General features: G+C 36.7%; 1 protein-coding gene and 1 pseudogene across 1 annotated transcript in view; one reads left to right on the plus strand and one right to left on the minus strand.

Annotated features, from left to right (window-relative positions):
- LOC142422649 (ADP-ribose glycohydrolase MACROD2-like) overlaps nucleotides 1-20,404 on the plus strand; it is a 717,500-nt gene that overhangs the window by 102,842 nt on the left and 594,254 nt on the right. The window lies entirely within an intron of this gene.
- Nucleotides 3,997-5,619, minus strand: LOC142422459 (T-complex protein 1 subunit theta pseudogene; annotated as a pseudogene).

Consider the following 20,404-nt stretch of genomic DNA (forward strand, 5'->3'; position numbering starts at 1 on the left):
TTATTGTTGTATTGTCTATTCTCTTTTCAGTTCTATAAGAGTGTGATTAACGTTTGGGATATTTCACCGAGTGCACGTATGCTTATTAAGATTATATCTTCCTGTTCTAGTGTACCTTTAATTATTATGAAGTGCTTTTTTGTTTCTCATGATGGATTTCTTTTAAGTCATTTCATCGACGATTAAGATGATCAATCCTGCTTTCTTTCTCTCTCTCTCTTTTTTTTTTTTTTTTGGTTATCATGAACTTGATATGTTCTTTTCCATCCTTTGATTTTAAATCTATTTTTCTTTGTATCTAAGGTATGTTTCTCGTAAATATATATTAATGAGGTTTGTTTTCTTATACACTTTGTTCCTCTCTAGCTCTTGACTGGTGTGTTTAATCCATTAACATTTGGTGTCATTACTGATATGGTGTGGGTTTGTTGCTGTCATTTTGCTATTTTGTATGTCTCCTTTTGTGATATTATTGGTTTCATTACACCTTATATATTTCTGTCTGCTCTTGAACACTGTTTTTAGGTGTGTTGATTTCTGGGTGAGGTTTTATATGTTATCCTTTAATATCTATGCAGAGTACCCCTTTTAGTATTTTTGTAATTATTGTCTTGTTTTTAAAAATTCCTTTAATTTTTCCTTGTTTGAACATTCCCTTATTTCTTCTTCATATTTGAGAGATAATTTTTCTGGATATAAGATTCTTTGTTGGCAATTTTTTCTTTCAAGGTTTTATATATGCCATTTCTTTGTTTTCTTGCCTGCATGGTTTCTGCTAAGAGATATAAGGCTTATTCTTACTGGTTTTCTTATGTAGGTGACTGTTCTTTTCCCCTTATCTTCTGACAGGATTCTCTCCAGGTCCTTGATATTGGAAAGTTTGACTATGATATGTCACGATGTTTTCTATTGGGATCTGTTTTGTTTCTCTCAATTTTCTGGATAGTTTCTTCCTTTTATGCTATTACAGAAGTTTTGTTGCAGCACTTCTTTCACTGTATTCTCTCTCTATATTTTTGTTTCTTCTTGTGTGGAATAACCATGAGATGTAAGTTGTTCCTATAGATAGTGTCCCACATAAGTAAGTCTTAGACTTTTTTCAGACTTCTTTGCCTATTTGTGTTGATTGTTTCTCTCATAGATTGCAGGTGACAAATTTGTCTTCAAGTTCACTAATTTTATTTTTTCATTCTTTCTATTATTTTGCTCTTTTAAATTGTTGTCTAATTCTGTTATCTTATTCATCTTCTGGAATTCTAGTTGGTAGTTTTGTTGTAGGGTTTTTAGTTTTTCTAGTCTTTTCATTGTTCTCTCAAAATTTTGGAAGCCACTGAAAGTATCTGAGCATTATTCTTCTGAAGTCTTTTTTGATAGCTTGAGAGCCCTTTCCTCATCACAAAATTTCTTTGAGTCTGAGTCTTGTTCACTTCCTGTGCCTCTCTTTCTTGTGTTTTTTTAGTGTGGATTGAGATTGACTGCTATCTTTGTGCCAATGAGGTGCAGCTGTTAGAGCTAGCAAAGGTGCTGGGTTGTTTTCAGGTAGTTGACTGTCCAGTTTTGACACAATGGACATAACAGACACCATAAAATAAAAGGAACAAAGGGAGAAAGAAGATGAGATTTGAAAAATGGAAAAAGAGAGAAAAAAAGGTAATTTTAAAGAAATAAAAAGAGGAAATGGGACGGATTAATAAGAAAAAGGGGGGTGTTCAATTTGGATAATTTTGGGGGGGGGCTCAGGAGATTTTTTGCTGTAGTCAGCAGAAATGCATACATGCTGCAATGAGAAGGTGTGGTGCCAGGTACACCTGAGGCACTGTGAGCTGGCTGGGTGTGCCCAGTGGTACAGAGAACTTGCTGGCTATGCACAGAGCCTTGCCAAGGCCTGCTTGCCCGTGTCAGGCAGAGCTGTGTCACAGCCTGCTTGCTAGTAGAGTCAAGAGGTGTGAGGAATGGGGTTGGCCCAAGCTGACATAAGAATGCTGGGTGCCTTATGATAATCCATGTCACTTCTTCCCTTTCTCTTCTTGCTCTCACAATTTCATATATGCCTTTTAATTTGGGATAGTTTGACTTTGCACTTATCTCCTGTAATTTGTTTGCTTTTTCAAATACTTCTTCCTTTTATCACCCTCTCTTCTACCAGATATATTTTAGAATCATTTCAGCTCTGCTGAAACATGTCCTCTCTGAGTGACTCAGCTGGTGTTTGAAATTCTGTGCTATAGCTTCCATCAGTGTAGCAATACAGAAGCCATCATAGTATGACACATTGACAGTGGAGTCATAGAAATCTGAAGTTACAATTATGTAGATATAGACCTGGCTATTAGATTGAAGCTTGTATTGTTAAATATGGTTATAATTTTGTTAATTGTAAGGTAACCTGAGTTCAAACCACAAAGCATTTAGGTTGTTATTATAGAATTCACTTTTTTTCAGAAAAGAGAAATGAAATTAAATGAAAGTAAAAATCCCAGTGAAATGGGTATTTTAAGTTTTTAATCAAGTAGACAAATAAAACCTATGATCATATATGTCAATTCTTTCTTAGAGATTGTTATATTTTCTTCATAGTGACTGAGCACTCAAATTCATGCTTCTTAATATATATATTCAAAAATAGGTGCTATTTAATTGAAGGAAAATAATATCCATCAAGAGGGCAATAAGAGGGGGAAAGGGAGACTCCGGATAGGGCAAGATATGACAAAATAATGATGTATAAATTACCAAGGGCACATGAGGGAGGGGGAAAAAGGGAGGGAGGGGAAAAAAAAAGAGGACCTGATGCAAGGGGCTTAAGTGGAGAGCAAATGCCTTGAGAATGATTGGGGCAGGGAATGTATGGATGTGCTTTATACAATTGATCTATGTATATGTATGGATGGTGATAAGAGTTGTATGAGTCCCTAATAAAATGTAAAAAAAGAAAAGAGGAGAAAAAAATGATTAGGGCAAAGACTGTACAGATGTGCTTTATACAATTGATGTATGTATATGTATGAACTGTGATAAGAATTGTATGAGCCCCAATAAATTGTTAAAAAAAAAAGAGGACAATAAGAAGGATAATCAGAATTAAGTTTCATGAGGAAAAAGAATGGGGGAAGAAAGAGATAATGGGTGGATGTGCAGGGAAAAGGAGGGACAAAAGAGACAAAAAACTCAGGTATGGCTTTGGTGTGAGTGAGAAAGTTCTGTTACTGTGATAGCATGAATGCGGGCATATCTGTGCCCTTGAGGGGTAAGGAGGCGGGAGGGGGGGAGGGGGTTTGTGGGGAAGCACTTGTTTGGTAGATGTGCCAGAATCTACAGGCTTGCCTATTTTCCCTGGAGGAATGCTTCTCAGGAGGGTGGGGGTTCACACAAGAAGAGAACACTGGAAAAGGACATAAGAGAGAATTTACAAAAATAAATAAATCTATTATAATAGAACAAAAGTTTAAAACAGGCAAATAAAACAAAAGCTAAAACTTCCCTGTCGGTGGGTTTCCCAGCTTCTTTGGGCTGGCAGTAGGCGTGGCTCCTTTCCTACTGTAAGAACCTTGGATCTACTTACCTTTAACCTTGAATTTCTGCCAGGGAGTGGAAGATATCCCTCCTAGTTGAACTTATCTAGTAGTTGCTAAGGACATCATCTCATGCTTGGGATCTGGTGGCCTTATTTCCCAAACCTTATAACCTTGTTTGATTTTTTTTTGACTGCTGCTTCCATGACTTTTGATTGTGGATCCAAATAAAATGAAATCATTGACGTCAATCTTTTATTTATTCATCATCATGTTGTTTATTGGTTTAGTTGTGAGAAATTTATTTTATTTACATTGAGTTGTAAACCACTCTGAAGGCTGTTGTCTTTTTTATATAAGAACAACATATTTATTATCTCATCCAGCTAGAGATAAGCACAAAGCACTTACCTTAAGGAGAATAAGAAAAGAGGGTAATTCCTAGACTACAGACTACGCAAATTTAATGGTAAAATTAAGCTATTCAATCATTTTGGTCTTCATCCCAGTCTTCCTTTCCACTTGGTGGCTTAGGCCCACCACCTGGTTTTGCCATGATGATCTGATCCATTCGAAGTACAGTATTGGTAGCCATTTTGATAGCCCAGTATTTCCCCAGGTAAGTATCCAGAATACCAGCTTCCAACATGTCCTTTACAGTGGGGTCTTCAGCCTCAATATCCAATCCAACATTTTTATTTCCTTCTTGATGTACTGCATAAAGCTTAGAAATTACATCATTGGCTTTAACACCAGAAGTTTCTGCCAGTGCCCGGGGAATAGCTTCAAGTGCCTCTGCAAATTTCTTAATTGCATACTGTTCAAGTCCCAGACATGCCTCTCCCTATGATGTCATCTGTTTGGCCAACTCAATTTCAGCTGCTCCACCTCCATGTACAAGACATTTGTCCCTTGTGAGAACTTTGAAATACACCATCATCTACTGCCCTTTCTATATCATCCATTAGAGTGTCAGTGGAACCTCGAAGTACTATGGTAGAAATGACACCATCTTCCTTTTCATGTTTTAAAACAACCACCTGTGTGGCTCCGACTTCTGAGCGGTTCATACAGTCACAATGGCCTATTTCTTCCAGGACAGGAGCAGTCAGTCTAGGAAGAGCTGTAGCACCAACAAAGTCTTCTGAGATCCCATTTTGAATTCAGTCTAACAAACATGATATTAAATTAGTTTCCATAACGAAGAGCCATGTCTGCTACTTTGCCACCGGTTGCTATGACATTTGCATCGGTATCAGCAATTGCTTTGACTTGCACATCCATGAGATTTTCTTCTCCCTTACTAAAATTCATCAGTTCTTCAGCAGTTTTTATCAATACGATCCCCTTAGTCTCTCTTATCATACCATCAAAAGGACAAGCGTACACTGCTATTTTTGCATCTTTGACAGATGTTACATCACCTTCAGTTTCTTTCTTCAAAACCATGCCATACAATACTGAAGAGGAATGGACACCAGAGCCCAGAATTTCACAAACTCTGATGTTATCAAGGTTGAAGTGGCCAGAATCAGGAAAAAAATAGATACACATACCTGGGCAATTAGCTTGGCCAGAAATTCTTCATTACCATACTGTTTACGCATAATGGAAGCATGGAGAAGAGATGACACTTCGTTTACATCATGAAGGTTTTTTGCAGAGCAACATACCAAATCAGGAAGAATCTCATGGACTTTTCTACAGGCTATTTCATAACCTTCTATGACTTCTGAAATAGGTCAATTCTTAGAAGATCTTCAGCTAATTCCAGAAGAGCACCAGCAAACACCAGAACAAAGTTTGTGCCATCTCCAACCTCTTGTTCTTGCATGTGAGACGCCATTGCAATCATTTTTGCAACAGGATGTTGTACTTCTAGCTCTCTTAGAGTAGTTGTCGCATCATTTGTTACTAACAATTTCTCCAGATGGTTGATAACCATTTTGTTCATTCCGTTTGGGCCATATGCTGTCCAAGTAGTTTGGGCAAGCTCCTTGCAAGCCTGCATGTTTCTGTATACTGCCTCTTCTAATCCTGAAAAATGTTTCGCTCCTTCCTTGAGTATCTGGGCAAAGCCTGGAGCTTTAGGGATGTGAAGCTCCATGGCTGGGCCCGAGAAAGCAGTTCATGCGCCCACATTTCAAGATTCCGGGAAAAGGGGTGGGGAGGTCTCTGCTTTACATCAACAAATGCTTCAAGTTCTCCTTGCTTTTAAGGAGCAAGGTGTGTCCTCTGCATATCATCTGCATATCACAGGTTCTTAATGAGCCGTCCTCTAATCTCAATGCCAAATTTGTCTTCATGTAATCTATCTTCTTAGACTCTTCGCTCAGCATTCAGATTGAATAAGTAAAATGAAAGCTAGAATCTTGACCCACACTTATCTTGATTTTAAACTATACAGTATTCCTTTGTTCTTTTTCAACAACTGCCTCTTAGTCTACAAGGGGGTACTTGCCCCCTCAAAAAAATGGAGAAAAGCTCCACTAGATGTAAATCATGTAGTATGAATTTCCACCACTAGGTGAGCTTCAAAGCACTCACTCTGAGCTAGTGTACCCAGTGGCATCACCTGGGAAGATTCTCTCTGGTTACTGAATTTTTTTTCGTAAAAACAATTTTGCTTGAACCATGTTCTTGTGTGATAGCCAATTTAAGAGAAGAGTGAGTAGCTGTGAAAGTTTGTTTCCTACTCAGGCAAAAAGCCACAGAAACTGTTGTGATGTTCAACACAGCTTACAAAGACAGCATTTATGGGAAATAATTCAAGTGTGCAAGTGGTTTTCTTGTTTCAAAAAAGATGACATGTCGATTGGTGACAAACCACTATCTAGACATCTATCAACTTCCCAAATCAATGAGAATTTTGACTCATACTTCATTTTGAGTTTGTTCCACAAGGTCAAATTATTAATCAAGCTTTCTATTTATAGATTCTGAAAAGATTGTGTAGCAGCGTGTGACCAAAAAAAGGCCTAGTTGTGGCAAACAGGGGATGGGCTTTGCCACCATGACAATGCACCTGCTTGTGCAGCCATCTCAGTGAGCCAGTTTTGGGGGGGAAACAGCATGCCTCTCTTGCCTTATGCGCTTATTTGACCTCACTCTGTGTGACTTCTTTTTGTTTCCACGAGTGAAAAGGGACATGAAAACACAGTGATTAAACGATGTAGAAGAGGTGAAGGAAAAAAAAACAAGGGAGGTACAGTCAGTCAGCCATCCAAACAGATGAATTTGAAAAATATTTCCAAAAATGGAATTGCATATTTGACAAATGTATGAAGTGTAATGGAGAGTACTTTGAAGGTGATAAGGTTGTTTTGTAAAAATATTTAAAAAAATTTTTGGTACCCCCTTGTATCTCTATATAAAGAGCTTCACACATGATTATGGAGAATATAAGCCCCTTCTGAGCAAAGACTCTCTTTCACTCCAGTATCTGAAACAGATTCAGGCACAGACTTTTAGCCTAATATTGATTTGGAAGAAGAAAAGAGGGGGTCAGACAGAGAAGAGGAAGGAATGAGAAGGAAAGGTATTTGCAGAGTGTCCTGGTTGATTGAATAGCATAAAATAACTGAGAGGGAGAAATCTCTGAGGAGAGATTGTCTGAAAAATATCAATACATAGAAGTCCATATTTGAAAAAAATTGGGGGTAAAATGTTTAAGTTGTCATTTTTATCATTTCTATGTGTATAATTCAGTGACATAATTCCCCATGTTCTACTATAATTACCACTATCCATTTCTAATTGTGTTCCATAACAACACACAAAACTTACACATTCAATAATAACTCCATTTCCTCTCTCCCCACCATAGCCTCTGGTAAACAAACAAACAAATAAACCTACTGCCATCAACTTGCTTCCGACTCACAAATCTTTACAGGACCAAATAACTTCAACTTTGTCCTGAGTAGAAACTGGTGAATTTGAACCATTGACCTTTCCTTTAGCAACCTAAGGCTTACCCAGTAGCAAGCACATCCAAGGCCTCTGGTACCAAAATAACGTTTGGTCTCAAAGCATGTGACTATTCTATTTGTCACATAAGCGAGTTACATATTTTTCCTTTTGAGCCTGATTTAATTCACTAACCAAACATTTTCAAGGTTCATCCATGTCACATCATTATCAGAATTTCATTTCTGTTTATGGTTAAATAATATTCTATTGTGTGATAAACTACATTTTGTTTATCCATTAATCTGCTTTGGACACTTGATTGTTTCTATCTTTGACTCTTGTCAATAATGCTCCAGTGAACATTGGCCTGCAAGCATAGGAGTCTTAGTTTCCTAGTCTCTTGAGTATATAGTTAGGAGTGGAATTACTGGGTGGTAGCGGTAATTAACCTTCAGAGAAACTAGTAAGCTGCGTTCTTTGCTGCTATACCATTTTATTATTCCACCAGTAATGCATGAGGGTGAAAAATCCACATTTTAAATAGCACCTACAAGATTTTGATATCCCCTGCAGTGTGACACAGACACTGTTCTTGTAGCACAGAAGGTTAAAAGGGTGTCCTACTTTTCTTTTTTTTTCTCCTTTTGGCTTAATTCCCAAATGGCTCATACTGCACTCAGTGACCATTTCCATACAAAGGTGAAAATGAACATTCAGTTTCTGAAATAATGAGATTCTAGGTCTACAATATGTTCTAGGGAAAAGTGCCAAAGATTCAGGAACCAGATTTGGGAAGGGTGCTATGATGATTCAATACTAAATCCCTCTGGACTATGAAGGTTCTGCTCTAATAAACCTGGTAATAAAAAATGATAACCACCATTTGTCTGACACATCCAATAAATGACAGGCTCATGCCCCTTTGTGATTTTCTGTCATTATGATTATTTTTCACTGAATTCATTATTTTGAATGTGCTTCAGGATTTGAGAAATAATGAGAAATTTTCTCTTATCTCTTCCTAAAGTTATGTCATAGATATTGAAATTGTGCCTTTTTCCTCATTCCTTAAATTCCTGCTTAGAAATGATTTGCTACCTGCCTTCTTCAATCTTATGAAATGTGTGTATATATATATTTTTTTACAAAAGTGCTGCTACTCTCCTCTAATATTTAATTCTCACCACCTTTTCTTAGCTACAGATGCCTAGAGAAATGACCTCTAAGGAGGAGTCTTCTGTCTTCAGGGTTTGAACAATTACTTTGTCATCTTCTATCTTGTTCTTTTGTTCTATCATTTTCATGGGACACATTTGCTTTTTAAGGATCAATATTCAATTTAACTTTTGTATGCACTATAAATCAAGTCTTTAAAAAGTGAAGAAATATGTTTCTGATTTTGAAGCTATTTTAAACCATATCCAGGTCCTAAGTAGGAATTGACTGATGGTCATGACAGAGACTTCTAATCCACTGGGAGTTCCAAGAAGACTCCAAGTGGGAACTGTGAGAGGCAGGTTGATTTTCTTCCATATTGTCAAAGGTGACTACTAAAATAGATATTATAAATAAAACAATGAGCTGTAAATTTGTCTAATTAAAGAATCTAGAAATGTTCCAAACCAAACTCACTGCCACCAAGTTGATCCTGACTCATAGTGACACCATAGGACAGGCTAGACCTCCCCTTGTGTGTTTCCAGGACTATAACTCTTGATCGGAGTAGAGAGCCTCCTCTTTCTCCTACAGAGCAGCCGGTGGTTTCAGTTATCAGTTCAACGTGTAGCCACCAGGGCTCCTCTTATAAGTATTCATAAGATATACATTTGGTAGCTTTAAAGAAATATCTTCTGTATATTATTTTTTAAATCATTCTATTGGGGGCTCATACAGTTCTTATCACAGTCTATCCATCCATCCATTGTGTCAAGCACATTTGTACATTTGTTGCCATCATCATTCTCAAAACATTTGCTTTCTACTTGAGCCCTTGATATCAGCTTCTCATTTTCCTCCCTCCCTCCCCTATCTCACCTCCCTTATGAACTCTTGATAATTTATACATTATTATAATTTTGTCATATCTCACACTGTCCATTCATTATTTATTGCTATGGATACTATAAAACACATTCAAGATAAGAAAGTTTTCTATATGTACACACAGAGTAATATTCATAAGATCATTTAGTATTCATTTCACCAATGAATTAAAGTCAACAATTTATACATTTAATGTAAAAATTTGCTTAGTTCCAAATGCTAAGGAGGAATTGAATAAGGTCTCCTCAACCTAGTGGTATTGTATGTGCTTCTAAAATTAATTTCCCCCTGGAAACTGACAGGAGGAAAATTTTGGTTGTGTTATTAATTTGCCAAATAAAATGCATTAGTGGTCAGTGAAACTCGCTGATAAGCTCATATACAGCTTGTATTTGGATTCATCCTTTTTTTCCATCTCTTCATTAAACTCTAACTGCACAGAGCTCAGGCAACTGCACTAACAAGTCATTGATGTGGGCAGGTCAGCCTAACTTTACCACCATTCCTATACTTACTCATTTAAATATAATCCTCTGGTAATTTATTCCAGTATGAAAAAATATACCTCTAATCTGATGTTTAATTTTGGACATACAGGGATGCTAAGTATCATAAGATTAAAACTTAACAAATCAGATTATGCCTGAAGGTTAGAAGAAGCTGAGGAAATTTCATGTCATATATTTGCTCTTCAAATGGTTACAAAAAATGAAGTGAACAGTGTGAACACTACTGTCTTTGCACTGACAGTATTCTGAAATAAAATATTTATTGTCCTCATTCAAAAGCAAATATTGGTTATTTCTATAACTAGAAAGTGAAACTAGATAAGAATATTAAAAAATAATTCACTTTCTCCTTCAAATGGCTAAAATGTTCCTTGGTATATCAGCTTAAAAAAAAACCTGTTTATTTTGTCATTGTTGGTAGCCTTCTTGACTCCCTTTTATGTGCTTTTCTATGTTTTTTTGTGTATGACACCCAAGTTTGGTAAGTCTACAGAGACAACAACGAGAATAAGAGATCCTGGGGGTCTAGTGAGGGAGGCAGGGAGTAAAGTAGAGCTGATATCAAGGAGTTCAAGAAAGAAGAAATGCTTTGAAACTATATTAGCAAATGCACAACACTGTTTGATATGATAAAATTATGAAGTTGAATGATGTCTGGATTAGTTCCTAATAAAATTGTTTGGCAAAAAAAGTAAATAAGGGGAATTAAGTGACTTCATTTAGCCTAAATAATTTTAAGATTTAATTATGTAAGTCAACTAAAAGCTTCTTGGTCTCCATAACCTAAGGCCCATTTGCCTAAGAGTATTTATATTCAGCTTCGCTTTCCTTCTTTTACTTTGCCTATTACTCAAGTTAGGTGGCTTTTTACCAAAAAATATTATTTTATTCTTTAAAAAATCTACTGTCAATCAAAAAGCACTACATTTGAGGTATAAATAAGACTATTTTTCAAGTATTATCTCTTTCCCTTTAAACAATATAGAACTTATTTTATCAAGGGACTATTCAACAAACACAAAGTTAATAAAAATCAGTATATTCCTCTAAATCACCTAAAGTGTAAATATTTTTATAGTTCTTAAAAAACAAGAGTATGCAAAATATTATCTACTGAGCTGCTGGTGTTCTTCATAATTACTTATGGAGGCCTAATTTTTTAAAAAAATAAATAATTTTTATATAAATTAATTATTAGAATTCAGAAATCAATAGTACTTTTCCATTTCCCTACACATATAAGCCAAGGCCTTGATTACAGACAAGTAAAAACAATTAAGAAAACATATTGCCAAATGGCTACAATCATATTCAGCCAGCATATGTGATAAATATTGCATCTGGATGTCTAGGGGCCTACAACAAATAGCAGCTCTCTAAAAATCACAAATAAAGAGGGAAAATGAAAAACAAATGATGTTTAGAAATTAAGTTGACCTCTTTATGTAATGAGAACACTGATGACACAGTTGGTTATGTATATTGGGTTGCTAACAAAAAGTTGGTAGTACAAACCTACCCACCACTCTGCAGGAGAAAGATGAGGCTTTTTGTCTCTGTAAAGATTCACAAAGGAAACCCTACACTCTTCTGTAAGATGGCTATGAGTTGGAATTGACTTGATCAAGATGGGTTTAGTTTATGGGGTATTTTTTTTCATCTGTAACTAACAAAATACATATTTTCCTTATTTAAAATTTATAGTACACCCCAAATTTAATCTTATTACATAATAACTTAAAAAGTAAAACAGCGTGGAGCATTTCAAATATGTTTGCACATAAGCATTAGACAGCCTCCAGGCTTCATGAACTGCCAGTTAGCATCCTAAAGTTCAGCTCCTTGATTGAACTATAATTAACCTCTGACAAGCCACATAATTACAAAAACTGAACAATGAAAGAGGATATTTATGTTCATTGTTAACCAAAAGTAGAATTGGATTCCATTTGTGAACCCCCTCCATTCCCTTGATCTCCTTAATCTGAGGCCCATTTACCTTCCTCCTCTACTGTTTCTGCCCCACTGGTTCATTCATATGGAAAATAGCATTAGGGAGCTTATTCCACTTTCTGAAGCTGGGGTACTCAAGCAATGCCTACAGCTCTCCACCAGAAAGCTTCATCTTTCTGCTGCGGGGCAGCTGGTGCATTCCAAGTGCTTACCGTATGGTTAATAGGCAAACACTTAAACCACAGTGCCCCTGTGTTCAAAGTAACATAAATTAAAATAGCAAAGATTCTTCTCTGAGGTTGTTTTTAGAAAAATATCTAACTGACACACAAAATAAAGGACTCTGAGTATAGCATTTCATTTAAAAAGCAAATATATTAGACCCAAGATCAGTAATTACTCTGAATTCCCTCTGATCATAGACCAGGGATCGGGATAGCCTTGCTATCATGCAGAGTGCAGTGTTATGGCTATTGTTTTTCTCCCTCTATTTGTTTTCTATGTTGTTCTGTATATGAAATCTAGGAGAGTAGAGTAATAGAAACAATGACTGTACAGATGGTTTCTTTCAGGGGATGGTGGAGAAGTTGGTGGGGAGGATGAATAGGGAGGTGATGAAAATGAGTTCAAAACAGAAGTAAATGTTCTAAAATTAATTGTGTAGATGATTGTACAACTCTTTTAAATATGATTGAACTATTGAATTGTGCGATATGTGAAATATATGCCAATTAAACTCTTTAAAAACAGAAAGTGAAGGGGACAGGGAAACTAGTGCACTGGAAATGGGACTGCCAATGCAACTAATGAGAATATTGATACACTGTAAAAATATGTACCAGTAAGGAAATTGTTAAATCCGAACCTTATTTGGTGTGTGAACTTTCACTGAATACACAACAAAATATTGCTTTACTTTAAAAAGAAAGAGTAGGGGGATGAAAAACAGAAACATGGGTGAAGGGAGACAGTGATCAGTGTATAATATGAAAATAATGATATTTTATAATTTATCAAGGGGTCACGAAGGTGGGAAAGAAAGGGAGGGGGAAAAGGAGCTGATCCCAAGGGCTCAAATAGAAAGTAAATGCTTAGAAAATGATGATTCAAGATATGTACAAATATCCTTGATACAATTGATGTATGGATTGTTGTAATACCTATAAGAGCCGCCAATTAAATGATCTTAAAAGAAACAAAAAGAAAGAAAGAGTGAAAAACAAATCTATGGGAAAGTTTAGGGGAAAAATACCCTTTTACCTTGACAGATATAACTTCATTTAGCCTTCCCATGCAGCTATTTGACTACAAATGCCAAACGCTTAAACATTTTCATACCCCATAATTTTACTTCAATTAATTTATTCCTAGAAAATTATAGATTTTTGTGAATATTTATTTCTTTAGAGGTTACTTTTAGCCTGTTTATGGTAGTGAAAAATGGAAAGAATAAAAATATCTTATAAAAAATAAGTTAAATTATTATCATTTTATATGATGAAAAATAATCTATTAAAGCTTTTATATAAAAATGATTACAATATATTTCAAAGCCCCCCAAAAAAGTAATCAGATTTTTAAATATACTGCTATTAAAACTAAAAATATGTCTGGCAATGAAAACAATATAACTTGAAACACAGATATAACATTGAACTTTGACAATGATATTTTTCTTATTTAAACGATTGCTATTATAAGGTGTACACCTATAAAATGTTTAATTTGCAAAAATATTATGGTAGATTTATTCACAACAATAAAAAGAGTTGCTTTGGTGTCTACTTACATAGACCCAAATACCATATGGTATTCCTCACCCCCCCCCCCAGTTCAAGATCATGGTTTCATAGAAAATCCCAGTTGACGGGCCCAATATGAGCATTAATACAGCTATGCTAGCTCCTAGTTCATTGTGTAGTATCTATTGTCTTAAAAGTCATTCAAGGCACAAAAATTGATCTCTATTTTCCTTGAGCAACAGAGTAGAAAGGAGGGTCAGGAATACCCACTGCCTCAAGTCAATTTCTACTCCTATGAATTCTCTAAAACCAAACCCTAACAAACTGCCATTGGGCCCATTTGAAACCATGGCAACCCAACAGGGCAGAGTGTAACTGCCCTGTGGGTTCTAAGACTATAATATTTATGAGTTTAGGAAGCCTCCCCATCTTTCTCTCTTGGAACAACTCGTGGTTTCAAACTGTTGACTTTGTGGTTATCTGTTTAACTTATAACCCCTTGGGTAACCAGGGCTCTTTAGTGATTCAACATAACAGAATAAAACTGCTCTATTCAATGTGTGAGGCTGAAGATCTTTATGAAATCATCTTATTCCTGTGAAGAGACTGATGTGTTTGATCTTTCATTCTTACATATAGTAGCCCAATGTTAACCCACTGAATCATCAGGACTTCCTTAGTCAGTAATTGTTGCTGTTATTGTTAGGTACCCATATTGTTCTGACCCATAGGAACTTTATGCACAACAGAACAAAACATTGATCAATTCGCCATCACCCTCACAATTGTCATGTTTGAGCCCATTGTCACAGTGACTATACAATCTATCTCATTGAGAGTCCTAGTTTCCACTGATTCCCGACTCTACAAGTATGATGATCTTTTCCAGGGGCTCTTCTCTCTAAAGCATGTCCAAAGCCCGTGAGAGGAAGACTCACTGTGCTTGCTCTACTGCTTCCAAGGCAAATTGATTTGTTCTCCTGACAGTCCACAGCAGTTTTAGTAGTGTTTGACAACACAATAATTCAAATACATCATTCCTCTGCAGTCCTCCTTATTCATTATCCAATTTTCACACACATAGAAGATGATTAAAAAATACCATTGCCTTGGTCAGGCACAATTTAATCCTCAAAGTGATGCGTGTGCTCTTCAGTACTTTAAAGAAGTCTTGTGCAGCAGATTGTTGAAAGGTATTATTTTCCATCAACTTTCCTTGTCATACTTCTGGGCATTTATCAACCCAGTTACTATCTCTGAACATCTACCTACACTGGATTTCATAAAACAAAGATCATACAAAATACAAACAGGAAGGAAACAAACAAACAAGCAACAATAACAATAAATAATAGCTAGATCAAACAGAAAAACTCAATAAAAAAGCAGAAAATATTAACAGCTGAAACACCATTTAAATAGGTCAAAATGGAGATAAAATGATAAAGTATTGCATTTTAACCTAACTATATCTATCATATCATTGATACTATCTGCAAGTAAAATTTTGCTGAAAATCATCTAACAATGACTGCAGCATTAAATTGCAGGGAGCTGCTAGAGCAGCAACTCTCAACCTGTGGGTCGTGACCCCTTTGGGGGTTGAACGACCCTTTCACAGGGGTCACCTGATTCATAACAGTAGCAAAATTACAGTTATGAAGTAGCAGCAAAAATAATTTTATGGTTGGGGTCTCCACAACATGAACTGTATTAAAGGGGTGCAGTACTAGGAAGGTTGAGAATCACTGTGCTAGAGGTTTAGGCTGAATTCAGAAGAGGACATGGAACAAGGAGTATCGTTGCTAATATCAGATAAATGTTGGCTGAAATCAGAGAATACCAGAGAGATGTTTACTTGTGTTTTATTAACTATGTCAAGAGATTTGACTGTATCAATCATAACAAACTATGGATAGCCTTGAGGAGAATGGGAATTCCTGAGCATTTCATTGTACTCATGCAGAAGTGGTCATGAATCAATTGTACCAACATAACAAGGTAAAAGTACATGTTTGAATATCAGGAAAGATGTGCACCAGGGTTTATTCACTTATATATATATTCATTCTGTATGCTAAGCAAATCATAACAAAAGCTGGAGTATATGAAGAAAAATGAGGCATCAGGATTAGAGGAAGGATTATTAACAACCTGAAATATGAAGATGACATAGCCTTGCTTGCTGAATATGAGGGCTTGATACATTGTCTGATGATGATCAAGAGCTACAGCCTTCATTATGGATTGCAACTCAATGTAAAGAAGACCAAAATACTAACAACTGGAGCAATAGGTAACATCATGATAAATATAGACGAGATTGAAATTGTCAAGGATTTTGCCTTGCTTGTATCCACAATAAATGCTCATAGAAGCAGCAAGCAAAAGATTAAAAGTGTTGCATTAGGTAAATCTGCCACATATGAGCTACATAGAGTACTGAAAAGCAAGGATCTTGCTCTGAGGACTGAGATATGCCTTGCCCAACCTGTGGAATTTTCAATCACCTCATATGCATGTGAAAGCTGGACACTGAAGAAGGACGCCAAAGAAGAATTGATGGTGACGAATATTGAAAATACCATGGACTGCCAAAAGGACAACCAAATTTGTCATGGTAGTACAACCAGAATGCTCCTTAGGGGCAAAGATGGAGAGACTTCATCTTACATCCGTCAGAGTCCTTACATACTTCTCTAGAATGCTGAAAGTCAAGGATGTTACTTTGAAGACTACAGTGCATCTGACCCAAGCCAAGGAATTTTCAAAAGCCTCATATACATGTGAAAGTTGGATATTAAATAAATAAAACCAAAGAAGAGCATATGTAATGGAATTGTGGTGCTAGAGAAGAATATTGAAAGTACCATGAACTGCTAATAGGACAAACTGATCTGTCTTGGAAGAAATGTGGTTCGTAGTGTTCCTTAGAGACAAGGATGGTGAGACATCCCCTTACATACTTTGGGTACGTTATCAGAAGAGACCAGTGTCTGGAGAAGAGTATCATGTTTGGTAGAGGGGCAGTGAAGGAGAGGAAAGTCCTCAAGGAGATGGATTGACACCCTGGTTGAAACAATGGAATCAAGACTAGGAACAACTGTGAGGATGGCACCGGAACAAGTGCTGTTTTATTCTACTGTACATAGAGTCACTATAGGTTGGAACTGACTTGATGACACCTAACAACAGCATAAAAATGCATGAAGTACAGACACTAGCTAAAATGTAAATGAACCTTTCAAACGTTATACCCAGTGAAAGAAGGCAGACAACTAAAGACCACAGAGTGATTGAATATTCTTTTTATATGCAGCATCCAAAATACTGTCTCCATAGAGACAGAAGCAGATTGATGGTTGCCAAGGACTGTGGGAAGGAATAAATAGGGAACAGCTGCTTAATGGGCTTGGCATTCCCTCTTGGGTGATAAAAATGTGTTGGAACTAGTGAGGCACGAGTTGATTAACAACATAAAAATATTTTATATTCCAACTGAATGTAGATTGTAAAAGGATAAATTTTATGTTATATGCCTTTCACAATGACAAAAAGAGAGCATAACTATAATCCAATTTAAAGAACTGAGTGTAAAAGTTTTGAAGTAGAGATATTAACTCAAGAAGAGTTCCCTAAGCCTAGGGAACTTGCCTGGTAGACAAGTTTATCCCAAAAGTTTAAGAGGAGAAAATGCCTTTGAATATTTAAAATTCCTAATGTTTGACCATTTTTACAGTACTTAAAGTGTGCTCACCCAGGATAACCAGAAATAATAAATGTAAAATTAATTGAACAACTGCTACCATTCCTTTAGAGGTAGGCAATTTAGTCATAGTATTTTTTAGATATTAGAAAGAGGTAACTTCTCTTCTCTAAACAAATCATGTTCATCTTTGAAAAAACCCTTCCCACTTCTGCTGAACTTCTAGCAATTGTTCTGACAATATTTTTAGCTCTTTGAACACTTTCAGGAATTTCACAATTCATTCATAATATCTTGTGGGAATTTGGGGCAAAACACAAGAATGAAATATAGGACAGCATGTCACCCTGTAAGTGTTTGGTACTTCTCCTCTTTATGTTATATGTGTGCTTACTGGGTACTGAAGTGATACACACAATGGAATAAAAAAGGTAGTATTTCATCAATAGTATAAAACATTTTATTAAATGAATAAATAAATATTATAAGCATAGTTCCATCTAATTTTTATACCTATGCACAGAAGGAATATTATTTCAGGGGCTTAGATTATGCTGTTGAGCAGATGGATGTTAAAAAAGGGTAAGGAATATAGATTTGAGATTTACACATTTTACAGCTGCAAGTACCTGATTACAAGTGCCATTTTCACAGCTGGTTCGCCACGCTCAATAAAAAATTAGGTATCTGTTCTACAAATCAGTGCAAACCACCTGAATCCCACCACCTGTCTGAATAAAAGGAGAGGAATAAGGAAAATCTCAATATGCACATTGCTATGAACTTTCTGGCATGATCAAAGGTGTTTCCATCTTTCTTTTATAAATCTCTAAATATTTTCCAAGTGTGGTGTATATTGTGATGTATTACCCAGATCTCCTGTCATTAAAGGATTACTTTTCCAACTGTTGGGAGTGCTGTTGGGCAGACATCTCATAGGTATCGGAACCTTGAGGGAACTATTTCAGCTGAAGGGAGCCATTATGATCTAGTTAAGTAATTTTTTATTGGGTGGCCCACAGAAAAGGACTAATTTCTGAAGGTGAATAAAAGCCTGACTATTGTGGCCTAATTGCAACAACTTGAAAGGTCCATTGTAGCTTCAGAGGCCTCTGTGAGACTAATCGAGGCTGCAGAATAATTCATTGTTTTATATAATCTTCCTAGCTGTAGTCTTGTTTCTCCTACAAATATTTACTCTAGTCACAATGTTATAAGGGATTGGCTGATTCACTATGTGTGTTAGTCTGGGTAGACTAGAGAAACAAATGTATAGAAACTCATGTGTATAAGAGAGAATTTTATATAAAGGGTAATTGCACATTAAGAAAGCATCTCAACCCAGTCAGTCCAAGCCCATAAGTCCAATATTAGCCCATATGTCTGATACCAATCTATAAAGTCTTCTTCAGACTCACGAAACACATGTAATAACGCCAAATGCAGGACGATCACAGGTCAGTGGGTAGAAAGTCTTTGGATCCAGTGGCATTGTAAGCATCTCAGTGCTGGCAGGGGTCTCTATGTAGCTTCTCCGGCTTCAGAGGTCTGGTTGCATCAGAGTAGGTCCATGTGGCCTCTCCAGTTCTGAGCAGTAGTGTAGTTCCATGTATCTTGTCAGCTGCAATGTCTCCTAGGTAGTGAATAGGGAAAGAAAAGAAACACAGGATTTCCCAGAATTCTCAGTAGAAGGCCATACCCACACAGAGGCCTCATTGGCTATAATCTGATTGACAGGGTTGACTCCACCCCTACACTCTTAATCCTCAAATTGACAAGTGATTTTATAACTACCACACTATGGGTTGAAAATTTACCTATAAGGGTTAAGCCTTACAGCACAGCTAGATGATTGGTCCCTCTTGCCATTCTGACAAGCATAAATCAGGGCCAATCCCAGATAAATTGAGGAGACTTCATTATTATCAAAGAGAGTGTGGAGAGAACATGCACACTGGACCAAGGTTTCCTTTGCTGAGAACCTCCAAAGTCCATAAGAGAGAGCTGTGACACTGAGAAAGGAGACATGGAACTTACTGCCTTCATCCAAGAGGTCATCGTTGGAGCACCTCTGTGTAGAAGGCACTACAAAAGAGCTGTAGCACTTACTGTACAGGGCAGAGGTATGAGCATACCTCATCAACATGCCTTTTTCTCCAAGCAGTAAGACAGAAGCCACACAAGATTTCAGACAGAATGGGCCTAGGTAGCACGAGGCAAGAGAAAGAACTCCATGGTCCTAAGTAGTGTGATGACAGTCAAAAGGGTAGTCCTACAAGGGCTTAGTGGCCAAGGCTTGGGCGATTCTCTGTAGGGCATTTCCTGCAAGTGAGGCAAGGCCCAGTGAGGCCAGAATAGAAGCCTGAAGAGGTACAAATGCCACCTCCCCAGGTGGTATGGGGATAGGCAAAAGCAGCCGTGACATGAAGATGGTATCTGACCTGCAACAGAAGACTGGACATTGGTAATTGGAGAAGGGCATTTCTCTTTTGAGAACCTGTAGTTATTGTTTACTGTTTATTTTCTATACATAGAAACAATGGCTTTCACTTTATCGATACTGTGTGTCTCATGTGTCTGGCTCAATAACAGATAAGCATAGAACCCATGAGATGGCTGATGGCACTAAGTGCCCTATGTCTCATTTCCAGCTGTCTTTGGGCTACCTGGTAGCTTGAGCTACAGCCCATCTGCATGTGCAATACAGGTAGACAGACATAACTGTCAAATACTGACATTGGACCTGAATTAGTTTGACTAGAATAATCCATATTATGTCCCGCCTTTTTACAGATTCGATCCCAAGGCACTCCTTAATAATTATTTGCATGCTAATTTCTTTCTTTATTTCCTGGGGAACCTAAAGTGTTCTGAATTACAGCTTATTTATAATCCGGACTCATTATATTTAGCATATTTTATATCAAACCACACTTTCTTCCTAACAAAAGCTTATGCTCTAATGCAGGGGTCCTCAAACTTTTTAAACAGGGGCCAGTTCCCTGTCCCTCAGAACGATTGGAGGGC

This window comes from Tenrec ecaudatus, chromosome 12 (assembly GCF_050624435.1).
Source record: "Tenrec ecaudatus isolate mTenEca1 chromosome 12, mTenEca1.hap1, whole genome shotgun sequence".
Classification (NCBI taxonomy): Eukaryota; Metazoa; Chordata; class Mammalia; order Afrosoricida; family Tenrecidae; genus Tenrec; species Tenrec ecaudatus.